The sequence below is a fragment of the Protopterus annectens genome, chromosome 2.part1 (assembly GCF_019279795.1).
Source record: "Protopterus annectens isolate FY-2018-M chromosome 2.part1, PAN1.0, whole genome shotgun sequence".
Taxonomy (NCBI): Eukaryota; Metazoa; Chordata; order Ceratodontiformes; family Protopteridae; genus Protopterus; species Protopterus annectens.
In genome coordinates, this window is record NC_056729.1 from 647,007,629 (window position 1) to 647,017,564 (window position 9,936).

A 9,936-nucleotide genomic window follows, 5' to 3' on the forward strand; every position below is an offset into this window, starting at 1 on the left:
TACTATCTCCAGCTCCAACTCCCATTCCCTTTCATTACCTATTTAACTCCATTCCCTTTCATTACCTATTTAACTCCATCTCTGTGTTCCTACATTTTTACTATTTTCCTATTTCTGCCCTTGCCATACTTTGTAGACCTATACTATACTACCTACCTATTAACTATAACCTCTCCTGTTTCCTTTAGCTATACGCCTTTTTTTTCTCCCTTTCACTGAAAACCCTTCACTGTAAATCAGCTCATCTCTACTTATTCTCAATCTGACATTCGATCACAAGCTACATTCACCTGCTACTTACCTACTACTATGTCTCCTTTACTCAAAACTTTTTTCACATATATCCTACTTTTTACCACTACTATAGCCACCCTAACCATACCTTATTATATCACCTTCTTTGAAAGTATCTCTCTACACGAATACAATCGTCATCTCCAACAAACTTTACTAACCTCTTCTTTCAACACACTCAATCACAGCAACATAACCTGTTCCTCCAACTATCTACTACCAAAATACCACAGAAAAACTCATTTGTCATATTACTTAAACAAAAAGAATCATTATAACTCACCTAAGACTCCCAAATTCTATTTTGATTCTCAGCATAATCTTCTCCTACATGGAGATATTCATCCTAACCCTGGTCCCAATTCGAATTCTAACTTTAATCTAAACAATACTACTTTACCAACACCATTGCCATGTACTAAAACAGCCAACTCCCTTCTAATTGCTCACCTTAATATTAGAAGTATAAATAACAAAACTCACCACCTTCATGCACTCCTAGACCTACACTCATTTGACATTCTATGTCTTACAGAAACTTGGCTAAAACCCTCTACTCAAGACCAGGAAATCACCCCTCCAGGCTATAATATACTTAGATGTGACCGAATAAAGAAGAAAGGAGGAGGCATTGCCATTATTTATAAATCTAATCTCCAAGTCACCCCCTATAATGAACTTCCTTCACTAGACTCCAAAACTGAAATACTTTCTATCAAACTTCAAATTAACAACAACAAATCAATATATTTAATCTGTATGTACCTTCCCCCAGGAAATAATACCCATATTCTAGAAAACTTACTTAATTCACTCTCTAGTCAATTACCACAAGAAACCATTATACTTGGTGACTTTAACATTGACTGGATAACCTGTTCATCCCAGCACCCTACTAGTCATATAAACCTCTATGGGTTCTCTCAATGAATAACCTCTCCAACTAGAATCCATAAACCTAATAAAAAAGAAACTACTCTTGACTGGATCCTTACTAATAACCATCCTAACATTTACACCCCAGGAACACTTCATGATAATATTAGTGACCATATGCTCACTTATGTTATTAGACAAAAATTGCATATCCCAACTACCCATAAAGTCAAGATATCCCGCTCAAATAAATTCTTCAACCCAGATAACTTTCTGACAGAATTGAAAGCATGTGACTGGGCTCCACTAACTATCCTTGAACTAAATGAAGCAGTGAACTACTTTAATACTCACTTTCTACAAATCCTTAACTATCACGCTCCCATTCACTCTACTAGGATAAGATCTAAATCAGCACCTTGGCTAACTAAACAAACTAAGCAAAAAATGCATCTAAGAAATAAAATCTGGGCCAAATGGAGAGCTACTAAATGTACATCTGATCACCTCCTCTTTAAACAATTAAGAAATGCTACTAAGAAAGATACTCTCAAAGACAAAAAGGAATATTATCTCCACCTTCAACAAATAAGTCAACACACCCCTCAAAAATTCTGGTCAGGTATTAACAAACTTCTTAAACCAGGACATTCTACTACTCCTACCCCATCAGGCTTTGACCTCAACAATTCCTCCCAGATCCCAGATTCCTTTAACAAATATTTTACAGAAGCCATTCAAGCCCTAGCGAATTCATTACCCACATTTACTACTACCTGCCCTAATACCTCCAATGCCTCATCTGTTACCTTTCACATTCAACCTGTTGCTACATCTCTTATTTATAAGCTTCTCAAAAAACTTAAACCTTGCACCCCATCCGCAGACCAACTCCCATCAGAATACCTACAAATTGCTGCAGAAGCTATAGGCTATCCCATATCCATACTTATTAATAGAACTATCTCTGAAGGAAAAATTCCCTCCATATGGAAAATATCACATATAATTCCTCTACACAAAGGGGGCTCCTCTACTGAGCTCTCAAACTTCCGCCCTATTGCCTTACTCTCACCATTAGCGAAGATTATGGAAAGATGTATACACAAACAACTTCTTAACTACCTTCTGCAAAACAAACTTCTAGCCAATTGCCAACATGGTTTTAGACCTTCTCACAGCACTACAACTGCCCTCCTTTCCTTCTCTGATGCTATAAATGATAATAGGAACAATAATCTTTTCTCATCTGCACTATTCATAGACCTGTCAAAAGCCTTTGATATGGTTAACCATAATATACTCCTTGACAAGCTACATCTCTATTCTCTTGGTTCACAAGCACTTCAATGGTTTAGGAGTTATCTCCAAAACAGCCAACAAGCTGTGCTGTGGGACAACAACCTTTCTTCCTTACTCCTGGTAAACATTGGGGTTCCACAAGGCTCAATCTTAGGTCCCCTTCTTTTTTCTTTATTTATCAATGACCTGCACTTGAACATACCCCAAGCCATCTGCATTCAATATGCTGATGATTCAACTTTAATCTGCGCTGCTAATAATGTTTCCTCCCTCCAGTCCCTCACCCAAACAGTCTTCCATAATGTAGACAAATGGTTTATGGAACACTCCCTCCTTCTTAATGCCAAAAAAAACAAAACTTCTTCTCTTTACTCCTACACACAAATCTCCATCTCCTTTCTTCACTATCTCCTCAAATAATGCTACCTGTATTAACCCAGATATGACCACTCGCCTATTAGGTATAACTATTGATAACCATCTTAATTTTGATGTACATATCAACAACACCATTAAATCAGTTAACAAAAAAATAGGTAGTCTCTACAGAATTAAACCCTTTCTTACCCCTGCAGCCAGAAAAACCATTGCCCAGACCCACCTGATCTCCACCCTTTTCTATGCCTCTGCTATATATACAAACTTATCTAAATCCAACATTACCAAACTATCTGCCTGTTACAACAGTATAACTAGATTCATTACTGATAACCCCTTTAGAACTCATCACTGTCACAACCTCAAACAACTAGATTGGTTAGAGCTAAATAACCACATACTCTATCAACAACTACTTATCATTCATAAGTCCCTTCACTACCCTGCACTAGCCTTAAAAAACTAATTTCACCATATAAAAACCTAGCCACACTACGCTCTGCTTATAAACTCCTAGTGGCCTTGACTAAATCATATAATAAAGCTGGGGACTCATTATTTTCTAACTCTGTCGGGAAATTCTGGAATCAACTCCCTCATGAAATAACTAACCTAGACTCTACATCCCTTTTCAAAAGACATATCAAAGAACATCTTAAATCCCAGTGATTATGTCCTTGTGCTAACCCTGACTGAAATTACTTCATTATCTCCCAACTTACCCCCTCTCCCCTTACTGGTCCTCTAAATAATAGGTTTAATTGTCAACTGTTATATCATTGATATTGACTCTACCTTAGTATTTTTTTTTCTCACCAATGTTTTCCCACCTTATGTTCTGCTTATCTGTCTCATTATTCTAACTTCAGAATATTCCATACCTTGTATTTTACTTTTATCTGACTTTTTTATCTGTTTACATGCTTTTTGTCAGTTTTAGTTTTTCTTAAATTCTTACATAAGTCTACTCTGGTACTTTTGTATTATGCTTACCATTGTTCTTTTGTAAATGATTGTTTACTTCATGTAATTGGAGCTTTTCTCCCCGGGCCTCTACTGAAAACGGATATATGTCCAGTTAGACTAGCCCGGTCAACAAATGTAAAATAAATAAATAAATAACCACTTTGGCCATGTGTTTGTCAAATGAGAGATTGCTATCAACTTGGGTCCCCAGGATCCTAATTACTTCTTCTGTACTTAATGGATTACCACCTATGTGGTAATTTGTGGGCACTTTGTTTTTGCCAAAGGGGATGACTATACACTTTTTGGCGTTTAGCTTGAGGCCGTGGCTCTGGCACCAGTTGTCTGTTTCTATGAGGCCCTTTTGGAGGATGCTTGTGTCGGCTGGAGAGTCAATTACGGCGCCCAGTTTGCAGTCATCTGTGAACTTGGTCAGCCACAGTCCTTCCGTGTTGGCCTGTACCTCCGAAAAATATATACCGAACAAGAGAGGTCCCAGGACTGAGCCTTGTGGGATGCCACTTGTAACTGGTTTGGAGTCTGACATGGCTCCAGCAATTCTAACCATGTGGGTTCTGTCCTTGAGCCAGTTTGCAACCCATCTAGTGACATAGGGGTTTATATTTAAGCTGGTGAGCTTATCTATAATGCCCGAGTGGGGTATTGTATCAAAGGCTTTTGCGAGGTCCAGGTAGGCTGTGTGGACCACCTTCCCCTCGTCAATGGCCTTGGTGACTGTTTCAAAGAAATTGACCAGATTTAAGAGGCAGGATCTGCCCTTAACAAAGCCAAACTGGTTAGGATCCAGTGTCTGTAGGTCCCCAATATCTTTATTTATGAGGTCCATGATGATCCTTTCCATAGCTTTGCAGACCAAGCTAGTCAGGCTTATGGGGCGATAGTTTCCATGATCCGTTGAGGCACCACCTTTGTGGAGAGGGACCACTGTTGCTATATGCCACTCTTTGGGTACATATACTGTGGTAAGGCTGAGATTGAACAGTAGTTTTATGTTTGGGTTTTGCTCTTCTTGGAGTTCATGTAGGATGCAGCCCGGGGCACCGTCTGGTCCCATTGATGCTATGTTTTTTGCTTTGGAGAGGGCGGCTCTTACCTGAGCATCTGAGATGTCAGGGGGGCAGCACTCTGCTGGGATAGATATTTGCCCTTTTAGTGGGGAGGGGGGGAGAAGTTTGTGCTGAACCTGTCAGCTAGGATGTTGGCAATGTCTGTGGGTTCGGTGTATTTTTTGTCATTTTGGACTAATTCTGAGCATATCTGGGAATTCCCACCCAGGTTCCTAACATAACTAAAGAAAGCCTTGTGATTATCCTTAGTGTCCTGTGCAATTTTTCTCTCGAAGCTGGCCTTAGACGATTTTATGAGTGCCCATAGTTTTTTGCTAACACTGATCAGAGATGCCTTCCCTTTTTGGGATTTTGCTCTATCATGTAGTAGCTTCCTCCTTCTATTGTATAGTTTGTTTATGGCTGGGGTCCACCAGACAGGACGTCTACCTTTGGAGGATTGGGTCTTGGTTTTATTTGGGATTGCATGATCCATGCATTCCTGAAGGTGTTCATAGAATGCATTTATAAAGGATTCTGCGGGCTGGGCCGTATTTTCCACAGGCCCGGAGGCTTTGAAGGATTCCACCTCAGTTTTGAGGAGTGTGAAATTTGCTTTAGAGAAGTTTTTCACTGTGGTTTTCTGGGCAGGGGGTGGGGTCGGGATGTGAATATCCAGTGAGATTAGTTTATGGTCTGATCTTACCAGTGAGGGATACACTTCTGGTCTGGAGCATAGAGTCCCCATGTTGGTGATGATCAGGTCCAGTATGTTTTCCCCTCTTGTGGGAGTGGTAACAAGTTGTTCCATAGCATTTGAGTTTATAAATTCTAGGAACCTTTGAACTAGGGTGTTGGAGCTAGAGTAATGCTCCCAGTCTACGTTTGGGTAGTTGAAGTCACCCAATATAATGGTGTTTGGAGAGACCTTCATATTTTCCAGTGTTCTCAGGAAGGCTGAGTGGGGTTCCTGGGTTTGGGAGGGTGGTCTGTAGCAGGCTATAAACTGGAAGGCAGTTTTACCCACTGTTAGTTGCACATGGATAGCCTCTGATGCTTCGTGCTGTGCCACCAACCTGGAGGTGTGGGTATCTTTGACGAATATTGATACCCCCCCCTCTTTTCTGGTTCGGTCCAAGTTTTGGGGCCGAAAAGCATGGTATGAGGTATAACCTGGTAGTGCTGGGGTGCTCTCGGGAGCCTTGAACCAGGTTTCTGTTACTGCACAGATATCGATGTTCTCCATGCTAAGGAGAGTTTCGAGTGCATGCATCTTGAGGTTTAGACTTCTGGCGTTGAGTAGCATTACTCTTAGTTTCTTATCCCTTGTGATACCTATGGAGGTGGGTTTGTCTTTTGAGCCTTGCCTAAAAAAGGCACTATGGGGGTAGCAAGAGCCTTTGCCAATATCCGAAAGCCCAGGGGTGACAGGTGCAAGCCGTCCCTAGCGAAGCATCGTGGCTTGTCGAGCATGTCATCTCAGGCTGACAGGCATTGGATCCCCTTTGAATGACACCAGTACTTAAGCCAGTTGTTGAAATTAATCATCTTGTCTTCATATTGTGGCATCATTCTTGGTGAGGGTAAGATACTACTCAAGGTCAGGGTCATACCGGCCTGGGCTACATGCTCAGAGAGCTCCTCTATGGCTCTTTTCATGTAGGCCAGGGAGGTACGTCTCAGGTCATTCACACCAGCATGGACAATGATGGAGTCATATTTGTACTTGCCTTGGAGTGACCTGAGTGCTTGTGTTATGTGGCGGATCCTAGCACCCGACAGGCAGCTCACTGTGACTTTCTCCTTGTTCAGCCTAGTGAGTGGGACGTCAGTGTGCCTGACGATAGAGTTACCTATTACAAGTGTATCAGGTGTGTTGTTTAGCCTTAAGGGCTGTGACTGTTTGGCACACTGGCTTTGTGAGCTATGTGTTGCACGTGTTTTGTTTTGGGGTAGCGGTTGCTTGGGTGTCTGCTTTGGAGGTCTCTGCTGCTTAGGCAGCTTTTTATTTAGAGCCTCCGAGTATGTTTTTGTGTGTTTATGTGTTTGGTTTGCTGTCGTGGTAGGTCTATGTGAGACTGGAATTGTAGTGAGTGTGGTTTCCTTCTCCTCCTGACTGGTTACACCAGTACTGAGTTGAGAGAGCTTAGCCTCCAGTTTGGCTATATGGTTGCATCTCTCACACGTGTTGGAATTTGTTGGGAGGAGGAGAGGGTTGTCTGTTTACATGAGGCAGTTGTAACATTGCCTCAAGATTTCCAGATTCACCAGCTGGACCAGAGAGGAGATTGACAATTGACCTTTGGACATGCTAGAATAGTATTGGGAATTCCTTTATAATTGAAAAAAAGGGCCAATGGGGAACAAGGTACTCAAGGGGAGTTTGTGAGGGTGTAGTGCTTTTATTTTTTTAGTGCTGACCTATATAATTGCTTTAGTGAGCAAGTGCCAGGTAACTTAAATGCAATGTGTTACAGGTAACTTAAATGCAAAAATGACAAACAGTAACTTTCTTTCAAGTGAAACAAGGAAATAAGTACAGTAAGCAATGCAGATATCACTAGGGATCCACAGAAGCGCTGAAAAGCCGCGTTTTAGGTGGAATTAGCATTTCAGGGAAATAACAAGCAAACAAGCATACAAACAAAGCTAGATTCAGCAGGCCTGGGTCTAGTCTATGCTACAGCAAACAAGGTGTAAAAATTTCAGTAAGAAACAGTTTAAATATGCAGGCACTATAAGCCTTTAACCAGAAATTCCCAGCTCAGAAGGGCAGAGTCCAGCCTCTCCTCCCACAAGAGTGCAGACCATGAACCTTCTTAATGTAAAATAACTGGCCTGAAGCCCAAGTGCTTAAACCAGAACTAATACACTTTTAGAATAACAGACATTGAGCCCTCAATCAGCAGTTCCCAACTTAGAAGGATGTAAGCTACCTGTCCTGCCACCACAGTGCAGGCCACAAACCTTCCTAATGTAAAACAACTGGTCTGAGCCCAAGTGCTTAATCCAAAAGACTTAGAATGATAGCTACACTTTAATCAAGTTACTACCAAGCAGTAATAAATACAATTGAGTACTTTAAAGAATGCCTGGATTAGTGCTCAAGTTATACAAACAAAGCTAGATTCAGCAGGCCTGGATCTAGTCTATTTATTTTTATTTTTATTTATTTTATTTTACATTTGTTGACCGGGCTAGTCTAGCTGGAGACATGTCCATTTTCAGTAGAGGCCCAGGGAGAAAAGCTCCAAGAATAATACAGATTTTCTTTACAAAGTTAAAAACAGGAGTTATACAGATAATAGAGATAGCAATATTACAAAAAAAAAGTTTTTTTTTTTTTTTTTATTCAATAGTATAAATTGGTGTTACCATGGTCATTTTGTAAGGTACAGAATAGAATTAACATGGTCATTTTGTAAGAGACTGAGGTATGATGTAGATATATACTTGTAAGATATATGCAATAATGTAGTTTATTGATACATAAAAGGGAGCTAGTAAGGGATGTGGTGGGATAAGTGAATATGAGAAGATTTAGTCAGGGTTAGTACAGGTACATAGCCAGTGATTGTTAAGGTAGAGTTTCAAATTCCTTTTGAAAAGTGAGAGAGAAGTTTGAGATGTGATTTCAGAGGGAAGTTTATTCCAAAGTTTTCCTACAGAGTTAGAGAACAACGACTCACCTGCTGTGTTGTTGGGTTTAGTAGTATTGATCAGTAGTTTGTTAGAGGAGCATAGAGATGTGAGGTTTTTATAAGGTGCAATGAGGCTAGAGAGTCCAGGGATATTGTTAGGTAGATATAGAGTCTTATGGGCTATTATAAGCTGGTGATATTGAAGATGATTAAGAAACTCAAGCCAGTTTAATTGTTTAAGATTTAGACAGTGATGGGTTCTGTAAGGAGAGCCTGTAGCAAATCTAGCAATATTATTATAGGAAGTAGTTAGTTTCCTGATGTTGTTCTTTGAGAGATTAGTATAACTGGGAGAGGCGTAAAGCAGGGTGGATATTAGGTGGGTTCTGGCTATAGCAGTCTTAGCTGCTGGTGTAAGATAAGGTTTAATTCTATAGAGGGATCCTATTTTTTTGTTGACTGACTTTATTGTAGTGTTTATGTGAGTATCAAAGTTTAGATTGTTGTCTATTGTTATTCCTAGAAGTTTAGTGGTAGGGTCAGGAGAGATAAGAGTACCACTGCTAGAAGTGATTCGTGATTCATTCGTGCCTGATTGTGAGCTTTTTTTGCCCTGATTGCTACTGGACCGGTGTGGCTGCTTTCTCTTTTGTGGGGACTGCTAGAAGTGAGACTGAAAGGTAAAGATGTGGACTTTTGGGTTGGTGAGAAGAGTAGCAGTTTAGTTTTTTTGGGATTCAGAAGGCGGCAGCGTTGAGAAAACCATAGTTCAACAGTGTTGAATGCTTTTTGGGTAAGAGACTGTAGTTTAATTTGAGAAGAGGCTGAGCAGATTATGGTAGAATCATCTGCATATTGAATGCAGGTGGAATAAGGAATGGCTGTTTGCAGGTCATTAATGAAGATGGAAAATAAGAGTGGGCCTAATATAGATCCTTGGGGGACACCGAGAGAGATAGGAAGGTGATCGGATAGTTTATTTTTCCAGAGTACAGCCTGGTGACAATTATCAAGGTAAGATGTAAACCAGTTCAAGGCAAAAGGATCAAGTGAGAGAGTATTCAGTGTATGGAGTAGTAGTTGGTGGTTAACCATGTCATAAGCTTTGGATAGGTCAATGAAGACTGCAGATGAAAGACAATTATTGTTACGATTATTGTTGATGCTGTTTGTGAATGATAGCAGTGCAGTGGTGGTACTATGGAAAGGTCTGAAGCCATGTTGACAGTTAGCGAGTAGGTTGTTCTGGAGAAGGTGGTTGAATAGTTGTTTATGGATGCATTTTTTCCATAATTTTTGCGATAGGGGAAAGTAAAGCTATGGGGCGAAAGTTAGAAAAGTCATTAAAGCTCCCACCTTTGTGTAGTGGGATGATGTGTGAAATTTTCCATATTGAAGGGACAGTTCCTTCA